This window comes from Solanum lycopersicum, chromosome 6 (genome assembly GCF_036512215.1).
Source record: "Solanum lycopersicum chromosome 6, SLM_r2.1".
Lineage (NCBI taxonomy): Eukaryota > Viridiplantae > Streptophyta > Magnoliopsida > Solanales > Solanaceae > Solanum > Solanum lycopersicum.
In genome coordinates this window covers 13,114,402-13,133,231 of record NC_090805.1, presented here as the reverse complement: position 1 = coordinate 13,133,231, position 18,830 = coordinate 13,114,402, and positions in this window count along the sequence as shown.

Sequence of the window (18,830 nt, the reverse complement as noted above, 5' to 3'; positions counted from 1 at the left end):
TAACGACGTCAGGCGTTGCATGACATCACCACCTTTGGACAGCACACACAGTCGAACTACATCTGGTGTGACATGCCATCACCGCCTTTGGACAACACACATGGTTGAACGATGTCGGGCGTGGCATTCCATTATCGCGTTTGGGCAGCACACACGGTCGAACGACGTCAGGCGTGGCATGCCATCATCGCCTTTGGGCAGCACAAATGGTCGAACGATGTCGGGCGTGGCATGCCATCACCGCCCTTGGACTGTATGCGCTGTCAAACTACGTAGAGCGTGGCATGAAATCTTCGCCCTTGCATGGCAAACACGATAAAATGACGTTAAGCGTGACATGCCATCACTGCCTTTGGACAGCACACACGGTCGAATGACATCGGGCGTGGCATGCCATCATCGTTTTTGGGCAGCACAAGCTGTCGAACGACGTCGGGGGTGACATGCCATCACCCCCCTTGGACTTCACGCAGGGTCGGACGACATCGGGCGTTGCATGACATCACTGCCCTTGGACTGCACGCACGGTCATACGACGTCGGGCGTGGCATGACACTACCACCCTTAGACAGCACAGACGGTCGAACGACTTCAGGCGTAGCAGTACATTACCGCCCTTGGACTACGCACACGGTCGGACGACATCGGGCGTGGCATGAAATCACAGCCCTTGGGCAGCATACACGGTCGGCAACGTCGGGCGTGGCATTACATTACCGCCTTTGGATAGCACACACGGTTGAACGACGTCGGGCGTGGCATGACATCACCGCCCTTGGACTGCACGCACAGTCGGACGAGGTTGGGCGTGGCATGCCATCACCGCCCTTGGACAGCACACACGGTCGGCAACGTCGGGCGTGGCATGACATCACCTCTCCTGGACAGCACACACGGTCGGCAACATCGGGCGTGGCATAACATCACCGCCCTTGGACAGCACACACGGTCGGGTGAAGTCAGCCGTGGCATGACATCACCTCCCTTGGGCAGCACACACGGTCGGCAATGTCGGGCGTGGCATGACATCATTGCCTTTGGACAACACACACGATTGAACGACGTCGGGCGTGGCATGCTATCATCGCCTATGGGCAGCACATATGCTCGAACGACGTCGGGCGTGGCATGCCATCATAGCCCTTGGATGGCAAACACAGTCGAACGTTGTCAAGCGTGACATGCCATCATCGCCTTTAGGTAGAATACGCGGTCGAACGACGTCAGGCGTGGCACAACATCAACGCCTTTGGACATCACACACAGTCGAACGACGTCGGGCGTGACATGCCATCCCACCATTGGACAGCACACACGGTCGAACAATGTCGGGCATGGCATGCTGTCCCTGCCTTTGGGCAGTACAACCGGTCGAACAACGTCGGGCGTGGCTTGCCATCATCGCCTTTGGGCAGCACAAATGGTCGAACGACGTCGAGCGTGGCAAGCCATCATCGCCTATGGGAAGCACACACGGTCGAACGACATCGGGCGTGGCATGCCATCATAGCCCTTGGACGGCACACACGGTCGAACGACGTAGGGTGTGACATGACATCATCGCCTTTGGGCAGCAAAAAGGTCGAAAGACGTTGAGCGTGGCATGACATCACCGCCCTTTGACTGCACGCAGAGTCAGCACGTCGGGCGTGGCATGACATCACCATCCTTGGACAGCACACACGATCGTCAATGTCAGGTGTGGAATAACATCACCGCCTTAGGACAGCACACACGGATGAACGACGACGGGTGTGGCACGCCATCATCGGCTTTGGGCAGCACACACGGTCGGACGACGTCAGGCGTGGCATGACATTACCGCCTTTGGACACAACACACGGTCGAACAACGTCGCAAGTGACATGCCATCCCGCTATTGGACAGCACACACGGTCGAATGACGTTCGGCATGGCATGCCATCATCGCCTTTGTGCAGCACAACCGCTCAAACAATGTCGGGCGTTGCATGCCATCATTACCTTTGGGCAGCACAAACGGTCGAACGACTTCAAGCGTGACATGCCATCACCTCCTTAGGACAGCACCCACGGTCAAATGACGTCGGGTGTGGCATGCCATCTTCGCCTTTAGGAAGCACAAACGGTCGAACAACGCCAAGCGTGACATGCCATTACCGCCATTAGACAGCATACAAGGTCGAATGACATCCGGCATGGCATACCATTATTGCATTTGGGTAGCACACACATTCAAACGACGTTGGGCGTGGCATGACATAATTGCCTTTGGACAGCGCACACAGTCTAACGACGTCGGCGTGACTTGCTATTCCGCCTTTGGATAGCACACACGATCGAACGACGTCGAGCGTGGCATGACATCACCGCCTTTGGACAGCACACACGGTCGAACGACGTCAGGCGTGGCATGACTTCACCGCCCATGGACAGCACACGCGGTCGAACGACGGCGGGCGTGGCATGACATCACCACCTTTGGACAACACACACGGTTAAACGACATCGGGTGTGGCACGCCATTATCGCCTTTGGGCAGCACACACGGTCAGACGACGCCGAACGTGGCATGATATTACCACCCTTGGACAGCACATACGGTCGGCAACATCGGGTGTGAAATTACATCACCGCCCTTAAATAGCACACTAACTTGGTAACGTCGAGCGTGGCATGACATAACCGCCCTTGGACAGCAAAAGTGGTCGGACGATGTCTGGCGTGACATGCTATCACCGCCCTTGGACTACACGCACGATCGAATGATGTCAGACGTGGCATGAAATCATAGCCCTTGGATAGCACACACGGTCAGACGACTTTGGGCGTGGCATGACATCACGTTCCTTTGACGACACTCACGGTCGAACAACATCGGGCGTGGCATGACATCACCGCCCTAAGACTGCACGCACGGTCCGATGACGTCGAGCGTGGCATGATATCACCGCCCTTGGAAAACATACACTGTCGAACGACGTCGGGCGTGGCTTGACATCATTATTTTTGGGCAGCACACATGGTCAAACGATGTCGGTCGTGGCTTGCCACCATCGCTTTTGGACAAGCTCACATAGTCGGAGTATGTCAGGCGTGGTATCCCATCATAGCCCTTGGATGAAAAACACGGTCGAACGACGTAAGATGTGACATGCCATCACCGCCTTTGGACAACACACATGGTCGAATAACGTTGGGCGTGGCATGCCATCATTACCTTTGGGCAGCAGACATGGTCAAACAACGTCGGGCGTGGCTTGCAACCATCGCTTTTGGACTAGCTCAAACAGTCAGACGATGTCGGGCGTGGCATTCTATCATAGCCCTTGGACGACAAACACGATCAAACGACGTCAGGCGTGACATGTCATCAGCGCCTTTGGACAACACACACGGTCGAACAACGTCAGGCGTGGCATGCAATCATCGCCTTTGAGCAGCACACACGGTCAAACGACGTCGGACGTAGCATGACATCACCTCCTTTGGACAACACACACGGTCAAACGATGTCGGGCGCGGCATGCCATCATCGCCTTTGGGCAGCACAAACGGTCGAACGACTTCGAGTGTGGCATGACATCACCGCCCTAGGACTGCATGCATGGTCAGACAACGTCGGGCGTGGCATGACTTCACTGCCCTTGGACAGCACACACGGTCGAATGACGGCGGGCGTGGCATTACATCACTACCCTTAGATGGCACGCACGGTCGGACGACGTCGGGCATGGCATGACATCATCGCCCTTGGACAAACACATACGGTCGAATGCTGTCGGGCGTGGCATGACATCACCGCCCTTGGACGGCACATACGCTTGAACGACGTCGGGCGTGGCATGCCATCATCGCCTTTAGGCAGCACTCACGGTCGAACGACGTCGGGCGTGGCATGCCATCATCGCATTTGGGCAGCACAAACGCTCGAACAACGTAAGGCATGGCATTACATCCCCGCCCTAAGACTGCACGCACGGTCTGATGACGTCGGGCGTGGCATAACATCACAGCCTTTGGACAGCTCATAGGATCTAACGACGGCGGGTGTTGCATGACATCACCGCCTTTGCACAACACACACAGTCGAACTACATCTGGTGTAACATGCTATCACCGCCTTTAGATAGCACACATGGTTGAACGATGTCGGGCGTGGCATGCCATTATCGCGTTTGGGCAGCACACACGGTCGAACGACGTCAGGCGTGGCATGCCATCATCGCCTTTGGGCAGCACAAACGGTCGAACGACGTCGTGCGTGGCATGCCATCACCGCCCTTGGACTGTATGCACTGTCAAACTACATAGAGAGTGGCATGAAATCACCGCCCTTGCATGGCAAACAGGATCAAATGACGTCAAGCGTGACATGCCATCACTGCCTTTGGACAACACACACAGTCGAACGACATCGGGCGTGGCATGCCATCATCGTCTTTGGGCAGCACAAACTGTCGAACGACGTCGGGGGTGACATGCCATCACCGCCCTTGGACTTTACGCAGGGTCGGACGACGTCGGGCGTGGCATGACGTCACTGACCTTCGACAGCACACACGATCGACAACGTCGGGTGTGGCATTACATTACCGCCCTTGGACAGCACACACGGTCCGACGATGTCGGGCGTGACATGCCATCACCGCCCTTGGACTACACGCACAATCGGACGACGTCGAGCGTGGCATGACATCACATTCCTTGGACAGCACACAAGGTCAAACGACATTGGGCATGACATGCTATCACCGCCTTTACACAGCACACACGGTCGAACGACGTCTGACGTGGCATGCCATCATCGCCTTTGGGAAGCACAAATGGTCGAACGACGTCGGGCGTGCCATGACATCACCGCCCTTAGACTGCACGCATGGTCGGACGATGTCGGGCATGGCATGACCTCACCGCCCTTAGACATCACACATGGTCGGCAACGTCGGGTGTGACATGACATTACCGGCCTTGGACAGCACACACGGTCGGACGACGTCGGGTGTGGCATGACATAACCGCCCAAGGACTGCACGCACGATCAGACAACGTCGGGCATGGCATGACTTCACCGCACTTGGACAACACACACGGTCGAACGAAGTCAGGCGTGGCATGACATCATCTTCCTTAGACAACACACATGGATGACAACGTCGAGCATGGCATTACATCACTGCCCTTGGACAACACACATAGTTGGAAACGTCGGGCGTGGCATGACATCACCGCCCTTGGACAGCACACAATGTTAGACGACGTCGGGCGTGACATGCCATCACAGCCCTTGGACAGCACACGCGGCCAGACGACGTCGGGCGTGGCATGACATCACTGCCCTTGGCTGGCACGCACAGTCGAACTACGTCAGGCGTGACATATCATCACCGCCTTTGGACATCACACACGGTCGAACGACCTCGGGCGTGGCATGCCATCATGGTCTTTGAGCAGCACACACGGTCAAAAGACATCGGGCCTGGCATGACATTACCGGCCTTGGACAGCACACACGATCGGTCAACATCAGGCTTGGAATGCCATCATTACCTTTGGGCAGCACACACGGTCAAACGACGTCGGGCGTGGCTTGCCATCATCGCTTTTGGACTAGCTCACACAGTTCGACGATGTCGGGGGTGGCATGCTATCATAGCCCTTGGATGGCAAACAGGGTCGAACGGCATCAGGCGTGACATGCCATCAACGCCTTTAGACAACACACACGGTCGAACAACGTCGGGTGTGGCATGCAATCATCGCCATTGAACAGCACAGACGGTCAAACGACGTCAGGCGTATGACGTGCCTTCACCTCCTTTGGACAGCACACACGGTTGAACGACGTCAGGTGTGGCATGACATCATCGCCTTTGGCAGCACACCCGGTTGAACGATGTCGGGCGTGGCATGCCATCATCACCTTTGGGCAGCACAAATAGTCGAACGACGTCGAGCGTGGCATGACATCACCGCCAAAGGACTGCATCCACGGTCGGACGACGTCGGGCATGGCATGACTTCACCGCCCTTGGACAGCACAAACGGTCGAACGATGTCAGACGTGGCATGACATCACCGCCCTTGGACGGCACGCACGATCAGACGACCTTGGGCATGGCATGACATCACCACCATTGGACAACACACACGGTTGAACGACGTCAGGCGTGGCATGCCATCATCGTCATTGGGAGCACACACAAAAGGATGACGTCGGGCGTGGCATGACATCACCGCCCTTGGACAGCACACACGGTCAAACGACGTTGGGAGTGACATGACATTACCGCCCTTGGGTAGCACACACGATCGGCAACTTCGGGTGTGGCATGCCATCGTAGCACTTGGACGGCAGGCACAGTCGGACGACGTCGAGCGTGGCATGACATTACCGTCCTTGCACAGCACACACGGTCAGCAAGACGTCGTGCATGGCATGCAATCATCGCCTTTGGCAGCACACCATGTTGAACGATGTCGGGCGTGGCATGCCATCATCGCCTTTGGGAAGCACAAACAGTCGAACAACGTCGAGCGTGGCATGATATCACCGCGCTAGGACAGCATCCACGATCGGACGACGTCAGGCGTGGCATGACTTCCATGCCCTTGGACAGCACAAACGGTCGAACGACGTCAGAAGTGGCATGACATCACCGCCCTTGGACAGCACGCACGATCGGACGACCTTCCGCATGGCATGACATCACCGCCTTTGGACAGCACACACGGTTGAACGTCGTCGGGCGTGGCATGACATCACCGCCCTTGGACAGCACACACGCTCAAACGACATTGGGCGTGACATGGCATAACCTCCCTTGGGTAGTACACACGATCGGCAACGTCGGGTGTGGCATGCCATCATAGCACTTGGACGGCAGGCACAGTCAGACGACGTCGAGCGTGGCATGACATTACCGTCCTTGCACAGCACACACGGTCAGCAAGACGTCGGGCGTGGCATGAAATCATCGCCTTTGGCAGCACACCCGATTGAACGATGTCGGGCGTGGCATGCCATCATCGCCATAGGGCAGCACAAACAGTCAAACGACGTCGAGCGTGGCATGACATCACCGCCCTAAGATTGCATCCACGGTCGGACGACGTCGGGCGTGGCATGACTTCACCGCCCTTGGACAGCACAAACGGTCGAACGACATCGGACGTGGCATGACATCACCGCCCTTCGACGGCACGCACGATTGGATGACATTGGGCGTGGCATGACATCACCGCCTTTGGACAACACACACGGTTGAATGACGTCGGGCGTGGCATGCCATCATCGCCTTTGGGAGCACACAGGGTCGGACGACGTCGGGAGTGGCATGACATCACCGCCCTTGGACAGCACAAATGGTCAAACGACGTTGGGCGTTACATGACATTACCGCCCTTGGGCAGCACACACGATCGACAACATCGGGCGTGGCATGCCTTCATAGCACTTGGACGGCAGGCACAGTCGGACAACGTCGAGCGTGGCATGACATTACCGTCCTTGCACAGCACACACTGTCAGCAAGACGTCAGGCGTGGCATGTAATCATCGCCTTTGGCAGCACACCCGGTTGAACGATGTCGGGCGTGACATGCCATCATCGCCTTTGGGCAGCATAAACAGTCGAACGACGTCGAGCGTGGCATGACATCACCGCCCTAGGACTGCATCCACGGTCTGACGACGTCAGGCGTGGCATGACTTCACCGCCCATAGACAGCATAAACGGTCGAACGACGTCGGACGTGGCATGACATCACCATTCTTCTACGGCACGCATGATCGGACGACCTTGGGCATGACATGACATCACCGCCTTTGGATAGCACACACGGTTGAACGACGTCAAGCGTGGCATGCCATCATCGCCATTGGGAGCACATACGGTCAGACGACGTCGGGCGTGGCATGACATCACCGCCCTTGGATAGCACACACGGTCAAATGACATTGGGAGTGACATGACATTACCTCCCTTGGGCAGCACACACGATCGGCAACGTCGGGCGTGGCATGCCATCGTAGCACTTGGACGACAGGCACAGTCAGACGACGTCGAGCGTGGCATGACATTACCGTCCTTGCACAGCACACACGGTCAGCAAGACGTCGGGCGTGGCATGCAATTACGCCTTTGGCAGCACACCCGGTTGAACGATGTCGGGCGCGGCATGCCATCATCTCCATTGGGCAGCACAAACAGTCGAACGACGTCGAGCGTGGCATGACATCACCACGCTAGGACAGCATCCACGGTCGAACGACGTAAGGCGTGGCATGACTTCACTGCCCTTGGACAGCACAAATGGTTAAACGACGTCAGACGTGGCATGACATCACCAGCCTTGGACGGCAAGCACGATCGGACGACCTTGGGCGTGGCATGACATCACCGCCTTTGGACAGCACACACGGTTGAACGACATCGGGCGTGGCATGACATCACCGCCCTTGGACCGCACACACACTCAAACGATGTTGGGCGTGACATGACATAACCTCCCTTGGGTAGCCCACACAATCGGCAACGTCGGGCGTGGCATGCCATCATAGCACTTGGATGGCAGGCACAGTCGGACGACGTCGAGCGTGGCATGACACTACCGTCCTTGCACATCACACACGGTCAGCAAGACGTCGGGCATGGCATAAAATCATTGCCTTTGGCAGCACACCCGGTTGAACAATGTCGGGCGTGGCATGCCATCATCGCCTTTGGGAAGCACAAACAGTCGAACGACGTCGAGCGTGGCATGACATCAACGCCCTAAGACTGCATCCACGGTCGGACGACGTCGGGCGTGGCATGAATTCACCGCCCTTGGATAGCACAAACGATCGAACGACGTCTGACGTGGCATGACATCACCGCCCTTGGATGGCACGCACGATCGGATGACCTTGGGCGTGACATGAAATCACCACCATTGGACAGCAGACACGGTTGAACGACGTCGGGCGTGGCATGCCATCATCGCCTTCGGGAGCACACACGGTCGGACGACGTTGGGCGTGGCATGACATCACCGCCCTTGGACAGCACACACGGTCAAACGACCTTGGTCGTTACATGACATTACCGCCCTTGGGCAGTACACACGATCGGCAACGTCGGGCGTGGCATGCCTTCATAGCACTTGGACGGCAGGCACAGTCGGACGACGTTGAGCGTGGCATGACATTACCGTCCTTGCACAGCACACACTGTCAGCAAGACGTCAGGCGTGGCATGCAATCATTGCCTTTGGCAGCACACCCGATTGAATGATGTCGGGTGTGGCATGCCATGTTCGTCATTGGGCAGCACAAACAGTCGAACGACGTCGAACGTGGCATGACATCACCGCCCTAGGACTGCATCAACAGTCAGACGACGTCGGGCGTGGTATGACTTCACCGCCCTTGGACAGCACAAACGGTGGAATGACGTCGGACGTGGCATGACATCACTGCCCTTGGACGGCACACACGATCGGATGACCTTGGGCGTGGCATGACATCACCGCCTTTGGACAGCACACACGGTTGAACGACGTCGAGCGTGGCATGCCATCATCGCCTTTGGGAGCACACATAGTCGGATGACGTCAGGCGTGGCATGACATCACTGCCCTTGGACAGCACACACGTTCAAACGATGTTGGGCGTGACATGACATTACCTCCCTTTGGCAGCACACACGATCGGCAACGTCGGGCGTGGCATGATATCACTGCCTGCCTTTGGACAGCACATACGGTCGAACGACGTTTGGCGTTGCATGCCACCACCGCCTTTGGACAGCACACACAGTCGAACGACGTTGGGCGTGGCATGCCATCATCGCCTTTGGGCAGCACACACGGTCGGACGATGTCGGGCGTGGCATGCCATCATTGCACTTGGACGGCAGGCACAGTCGGATGACATCGAGCGTGGCATGATATTACCGTCCTTGCACAGCACACACGGTTAGCAAGACGTCGGGCGTGGCATGCAATCATCGCCTTTTGGCAGCACACACGGTCAGACGACGTCGTGCGTGGTATGACATCACCGCCTTGGACAGCACACACGGTCGTATGACGTCGGACATGACATGCCATGACCTCCTTTGGACAGCATACACGCTCGAAGGACGTCCGGCGTGGCATGCCATCATCGTCCTTGGGCAGTACACCTGGTCGAACAATGTCGGGCATGGTATGCCAACATCGCCTTTGGTCAGCACAAACGATCGAATGACATCGGTCATGGCATGACATCACCGCCTTTGGATGGCACGCACGGTCGGATGACGTAGGGCGTGGCATGACATCACCGCCTTTGGACAGCACACACGGTTGAACGACGTTGGGTGTGGCATGCCATCATTGCCTTTGGGCAGCAAACACGGTAGAATGAGGTCGGGTGTGGCATGGCATCATTGCCTTTGGGCAGCACAAATGATCGAATGACATTAGGCGTGGCATGACATCATCGCCCTAGGATTGCATGCATGGTCGGACGACATCGGGTCTTGCATAACATCACCGGGCCCTTGGATGGCACGCATGGTCGGACAACATCAAGCGTGGTATGACATCAACGCCCTTTGATAGAACACACGGTCGGCAACATCGGGCAAGGCATTACATCACCGCTCTTGGACTGCACGCACGGTCGGCAACGTCGGGCGTGGCAAGACATCACTGCCCTTGGACAGCACACACGATCAGACGACGTCGGGCGTGGCATGAAATCACCGTCCTTGGAAAGCACACACAGTCGGCAACGTTGGACGTGGCATGACATCACCGCCGTTGGACAACACAAACGGTCGGCAATGTCAGGCATGGCATCACAACACTGCCCTTGGAAAGTACACACGGTCGGACGAAGTCGTGCGTGGCATGATATCACCGCCCTTGGGCATCACACACGGTGGGACTACGTCGGGCGTGGCATGACATCACCGCCTTTGGACAGCACACACGGTAGAACGACATCGGGCGTGGCATATTATCATCGCCTTTGGGCATCACACATGGTCGAATCACGTTGGGCGTGGCATGCCATCATAGCCCTTGGACGGCAAACACGGTCAGACGACGTCGGGTGTGGCATGCAATCACAGCCCTTGGACAGCACACACGGTCGTACAACGTCGAGCGTGGCATGCCATCATTGCCTTTGGGCAGCACACACGGTCGAACAACGTCGAGCGTGGCATGACATCAACTCCTTTGGAAAGCACACATGGTCGAATGACGTTGGGCGTGGCATGGCATCATTGCCTTTGGGCAGCACGCACAGTCGAATGACTTCGGGCGTGGCATGCCATCATCGCCTTTGGGCAGAACAAATGGTCGAATGACATCAGGCAAGACATGACATCACCTCCCTTGGACTGCACGCACGATTGGCATCATCGGGCGTGGCATGCCATCAAATCCCTTGGACTGCACGCAGATTTGGACGACGTTGGGCGTGGCATAACATCACCGCCCTTGGACAGTACACACGGTCGAACGACGTCAGGTGTGGCATGAGATAACCGCCCTTGGACAGCACACACGGTCGGACGACGTCGATCGTGGCATGACATCACCACCCTTTGACAGCACATACGATCGAACGACGTCGAGCATGGCATGACATCACCGCTGTTGGACTCTACGCACGGTTGGATGACGTCGGGCATGGCATGACATCACCGCCCTTGGACAGCACACACATTCGGCAACGTCGGGCGTGGCATGACATCACCTCGTGTGGCCAGCACACACGGTCGAACGACGTCGCGCGTGGCATGCCATCATTGCCCTTGGCCGACAAACACGGTCGAACAACGTTAAGCGTGGCACGCCATCACCGCCTTTGGACAGCACACACGGTCGGACGACATCGGGCGTGGCATGCGATCATCGCCTTTGGGCAGCACAAACGGTCAGACGACGTCGGGCGTGGCATGCCATCATCGCCCTTGGACAACACACATGGTCGAATGATGTCAGGCGTGGAGTGTCATTATGGCCCTTGGACAACACACACGGTTGAACGACGTCGGCCGTGGCATGCCATCATAGCCCTTGGACGACAAACACGGTCGAACGATGTCGGGTGTGGCATGCCATCATCGTCTTTGGACTAGCGAAACAGTCAGACGGTGTCAGGCATGGCATGCCATCATCGCCCTTGGCCAGCATACATGATCGACCGACGTCGGATGTGGCATGACATCACCTCCAATGGACAGCACACACGGTCAGACGACATCGGGCGTGGCATGCCATCATTGCCTTTGGGCAGCACAGATAGTCGGGCGTCGTCTGGCGTGGCATGCCATCATCGCTCTTGGACAGCACAGACAGTCGGACGGCGTCGGGCGTGGCATGCCATCATAGACCTTCGACAGCACACATGATCTGCAATGTCGGGTGTGGCATAACAACACTACCCTTGGACAGTACACACGATCGGACGACGTCGGGCGTAGCATGACATAACTGCCCTTGGGCAGTACACACGGTCGAACAACATCGAGCATAGCCAAACATCAATACACGATCGGCAACATCGGGGGTGGCATGCCATCACCGTCCTTGGACCGCACACACGGTCAAACGACATCAGGCGTGGCATAACATCACCGCCCTTGGATTGCCGAACGGTTTAACGATGTCGGGCATGGCATGACATCACTACCCTTGGACAAGACACACGATCAGCAACGTTGGGCGTGGCATGCCATCACTACCCTTGTACTGCATGCACGGTTGAATGAACGTCGGGCGTGGCATGACATCACCGCTATTAGGCAGCACACTGGGTCGAACGACATCGAGCGTGGCATGACATCACCACCCTTGGAAAGCACCAATGGTCGGCAACATCGGTCGTGGCATGACATCACTGCTCTTGGACAACACACACGATCGACAACATTGGGCGTGTCATGACATCACCGCCTTTGGACAGCACACACGATTGAACCACGTCGGGTGTGAAATGCCATCACCGCCGTTGGACAACACACTCGGTCGAACGAAGTCGGGCATGGCATGCCATCATCGCCTTTGGGTAGCACACACGGTCGAACGACGTCAAGCGTGGCATGACATCATCGCCTTTTGGAAGCACACACGGTCGATAGACGTCGGGCTTGGCATACCATCATCACCTTTGGGTAGCACAAACGGTAAGACGACGTCAGGCGTGGCATGACATCACCACCCTTGGACTACACGCACGGTCGTACGACTTTGGGCGTGGCATAACATCACCGCCCTTGGACATCACACACGGTCAGCAACGTCAGGCATGGCATTACATCACCGCCCTTGAACTGCATGCACGGTCGGCAACGTTGGGCGTGGCAAGATATCACTGCCCTTGGACAGCACACACTGTCGAACGACGTCGGGCGTGGCATTACATCACCGCCCTTGGGTAGCACACACAGTCAGGCTACGTCAGGCTTGGCATGCCATCATCGCCTTTGGGCAGCACAAACGGTCGAATAACGTAGAGCGTGGCATGCCATCAACGCCCTTGGATAGCACACACGGTCGGAAACGTCGGGCGTGGCATGCCATCATAGCCCTTAGACGGCACACACAGTCGAACAACGTCAGGCGTGGCAAGACATCGCCTCTTTTGGACTGCACGCACAGTCGGCACATCGGGCGTGGCATGACATCACCGCCCTTGGACAACACACACGATCGTCAATGTCGGGTGTGGCATAATATCACCGCCTTAGGACAGCACTGACAGTCGAACGACGTCGGGTGTGGTATTCCATCACCGCCCTTGGACAGCACCCACGGTCGGACGACATCGGACGTGGCATGCCATCACCGCCCTTGGACAGCACACACTATAGGACGACGTCAGGCGTGGCATGACATCACCTCCCTTGGACTGCACACACGGTCGAACGACGTCGGGCGTGGCATGACATCACCGCCCTTGTACTGCACGAACGATCGGACGACGTCAGCGTGGCATGAAATCACCGCCCTTGGAAAGCACACACGGTCGGATGACGTTGGGCGGGCATGCCATCATTGCCTTTGGGCAGCACACACAGTCGAATGACTTCGGGCGTGGTATGCCATCATCGCCTTTGGGCAGCACAAATGGTCGAATGACATCGGGCAAGACATGACATCACTTCTCTTGGACTGCACGCACGGTCAGCATAGTCGGGCGTAGCATGCCATCACAGCCCCTGGACTGCACGCAAAGTTGGACGACGTCGGTCGTGGCATAACATCACCGCCCTTGGACAGTACACACGGTCGAACGACATCATGTTTGGCATGAAATCACCGCCCTTGGACAGCAAACACGGTCGAACGACGTCGGTCGTGGCATGACATCGCCACCCTTGTACAGTACTTACGGTCGAACGACGTCGGGCATGGCATGACATCACCGCCCTTGGACTCTACGCACGGTTGGATGACGTCGAGCATGGCATGACATCACCGCCCATGGACAACACAGATAGTTGGCAACGTCGGGCGTGGCATGACATCACCTCCTTTGTACAGCACACACGGTTGAACGACGTCGCGCGTGGCATGCCATCATCGCCCTTGGCCGGCAAACACGGTCGAACAACGTCAAGCGTGGGATGCCATCAATGCATTTGGACAGCACACACGATCGGACGACATTGGGCGTGGCATGCGATCATCGCCTTTGCTCAGCACACACGGTCGAACGACTTCGGGCGTGGCATACCATCATCGCCGTTGGACAACACACATGGTCGAATGATGTCAGGCGTGGAGTGTCATTACGGCCCTTAGGCAACACACACGGTTGAACGACGTTGGCCGGTGCATGCCACCATAGCCCTTGGATGACAAACACGATCGAACGATGTCGGGTGTGGCATGCCATCATCGTCTTTCGACTAGCGAACACAGTCAGACGGTGTCAGGCTCGGAATGCCATCATCACCCTTTGCCGGCATACATGATCGACCGACGTCGGATGTGGTATGACATCACCTCCTTTGGACAGCACACACGGTCAGACGACATCGGGCGTGGCATGCCATCATCGCCTTTGGGCAGCACAGATAGTCGGGCGGCGTCGGGCGTGGCATGCCATCATCGCTCTTGGATAGCACAGACGGTCAAACGGCGTCGGGCGTGGCATGCCATCATAGACCTTCGACAGCACACACGATCGGCAACGTCGGGTGTGGCATAACAACACTGCCCTTGGACAGTACACACGATCGGACGACGTCGGGCGTAGCATGACACATCCGTCCTTAGGCAGCACACATGGTCGGACAACATCGGGCATAGCCAAACATCAATACACGGTCGGCAACATCAGGCGTTGCATGCCACCACTGTCTTTGGAAAGCACACACGGTCAACCGATGTCGGGCGTGGCATGACATCACCGCCCTTGGATTGCCGAACAGTTTAACGATGTCGGGCGTGGCATGACATCACTGCCCTTGGAAAAGACACACGATCGGCAACGTCGGGCGTGGCATGCCATCACTGCCCTTGTACTGCACGCAAAACTGAATGACGTCGGGCGTGGCATGACATCACCGCTATTAGGCAGCACACAGGGTCGAACGACGTCGAGCGTGGCATGACATCACCGCCCTTGGAAAGCACCCACGGTCGACAACATCGGTCGTGGCACGACATCACTGCCCTTGGACAACACACACGGTCGGCAACGTTGGACGTGGCATGACATCACCGCCTTTGGACAGCACACACGGTTGAACCACGTCGGGTGTGAAATGCCATCACCGCCGTTGGACAACACACTCGGTCGAACGAAGTCGAGCATGCCATGCCATCATCGCCTTTGGGTAGCACACACGGTCGAACGACGTGAGGCGTGGCATGCCATCATCGCCGTTGGACAACACACTCGGTCGAACGACGTCGGGCTTGGCATGCCATCATCACCTTTGGGCAGCACAAACGGTAAGACGACGTCAGGCGTGGCATGACATCACCACCCTTGGACTGCACGCACGGTCGGACGACGTCGGGCGTGGCATGACATCACCTTCCTTGGGCAGCACACACGGTCAGACTACGTCAGGCATAGCATGACATCACCGCCCTTGGACAACATACACGGTTGGACGACGTCGGGCGTGGCATGCCATCACCGCCCCTGGACAGCACACACGGTAGGCAACGTCGGGCATGGCATGACATCACCTCTCTTGGACAGCACACACGGTCGGCAACATCTGGCGTGGCATAACATCACCGCACTTGGACAGCACACACGGTCGGATGAAGTCAGCCGTGGCATGACATCACCTCCCTTGGGAAGCACACACGGTCGGCAACGTCGGGCGTCGCATGACATCATTGCCTTTGGACAACACACACGGTTGAACGACGTCGGGCATGGCATGACATCATCGCCTATGGGCAGCACACATGGTCGAACGACGTCGGGCGTGGCATGCCATCATAGCCCTTGGATGGCAAACACAGTCGAACGACGTCAAACGTGACATGCCATCATCGCCTTTGGGTAGCACACGCGGTTGAACGACGTCAGGCGTGGCATGACATCACCGCCTTTGGACATCACACACGGTCGAACGACATCGGGCGTGACATGTCATCCCGCCATTGGACATCACACACGGTCGAACAACGTCGGGCATGGCATGCCATAACTCCCTTTGGGCAGTACAACCGGTCGAACGGCGTCGGGAGTGGCTTGCCATCATCGCCTTTGGGCAGCAGAAACGGTCGAACAACGTCGAGCGTGGAAAGCCATCATCGCCTATGGGCAGCACACACGGTCGAACAACGTCGGGCGTGGCATGCAATCATAGCCCTTGGACGGCACGCATGATCGAACAACATCAAGGGTGGCATGACATCACAGCCATTGGACAGCAAAAACGGTCAATAACATCGGGCATGGCATGATATCACCGCCCTTGGACAGCACACACGGTCAGACGACGTCGGGCGTGACCTGCCATCACCGCCTTTGGACAGCACATACGGTTGAACGACGTCGGGCGTGGCATGCCATCATCGCCTTTGGGCAGCACAGACGGTCGAACAGCGTCGAGTGTGGCATGCCATCATCACATTTAGGCAGCAAAAACGTTCGAACAACGTCGGGCGTGGCATTACAACACCGCCCTAAGACTGCACGCACGGTCTGACGATGTTAGGCGTGGCATGACATCACCATCCTTAGACTGCACATACGCTTGAATGAAGTCGGGCGTGGAATGCAATCATCTCATTTGGGAAACACAGATGGTCGAACAACATCAGGCATGGCATGACATCACCGCCCTAAGACTGCACACGCGGTCTGACAACGTCGAGCGTGGCATGCCATCATCGCATTTGGGTAGCACAAACGGTCGAACAACGTCGGGCGTGGCATGACATCACCGCCCTAAGACTACACGCACGGTCGGACAATGTCGGGCATGGCATGATATTACCGCTCTTGGACAACACATGGTCGAACAACATCGGGCGTGGCATGACTTCACCGCCCTTGGACGGCATGCACGGTAAAACGACGTCGGGCATGGTATGACATCACCGCTTTTGGACAGCACACACGATCGAACGACGTCGGGTGTGACATACCATCACCGCCTTTGGAGAGCATACACGATCGAACGATGTCGAGCGTCGCATGCCATCATCGCGTTTGGGCAGCACACACGATCGAACGACGTCGGGCGTGGCATTCCATTATCGCCTTTGGGCAGCACAAACATTTGAACGAAGTTGGGCGTGGCATGACATCACCGCCCTTGGACTGCAGGCACAGTCGAACGATGTTGGGCATGGCATGACGTCAACGCCCTTGGACGGTAAACACAATCGAAGGACGTTTAGCTGGAAATGCCATCACCGCCTTTGGAAAGCACACACGGTCGAACAACATCGGGCGTGTGTTCCATCAGCGCCTTTGGGCTGCACAAACGGTCGAACGACGTCGGGCGTGACATGCCATCACTGCCTTTGGACTGCACACACGGTCGAACGATGTTGGGAATGGCATGCCATTATCGCGTTTGGGCAGCACACACGATCGAACGATGTCGGGCGTGGCATGCCATCAACGCCTTTGGGCAGCACAAACGGTCAAACGACGTCAGGTGTGGCATGACATCACCTCCCTTGGACTGCATGCACGGTCGAACGATGTCGGGCGTGGCATGACATCACCGCCCTTAGAATACACACAGTCGAACGACGTCGGGCGTAGAAGTACATTACCGCTTTTGGACTACAAACACGGTCGAACGACATCGCGCGTGGCATGACATCACCACCCTTAGACTGCACACACGGTCGGAAACGTAAGGCGTGGCATTACATCACCGCCTTTGGACTGCACACACAGTTTAACGACATCGGGCGTGACATGCCATCATCTCCTATGGGCAGCACAAATGGTCGAACGACGTTTGGCATGGCATGCCATCATAGCCCTTGGGAGCAAACATGGTCGAATGACGTCAGGCGTGACTTGCCATCACCACCTTTGGACAGCACACACATTTGAACGACGTCGGGCGTGGCAAGCCATCATCGCCTTTCGGCAGCACACACGATCGAAAGACATCAGGCGTGGCATGACATCACCGCCTTTGGACAACACACATGGTCGAACGACGTTGAGCGTGACATGCCATCACCGTCGTTGGATAGCACACACGATCTAACGACGTCCGGCGTGGCATGCCATCATCACCTTTGGGCAGCACAAACAGTCAAACGACGTCGGGCATGGCATGCCATCATCACCTTTGGGAGACACACACGGTCAAACAACGTCGGGTGTGGCATGCCACCATCGCTTTTGGACTAGCTCACGC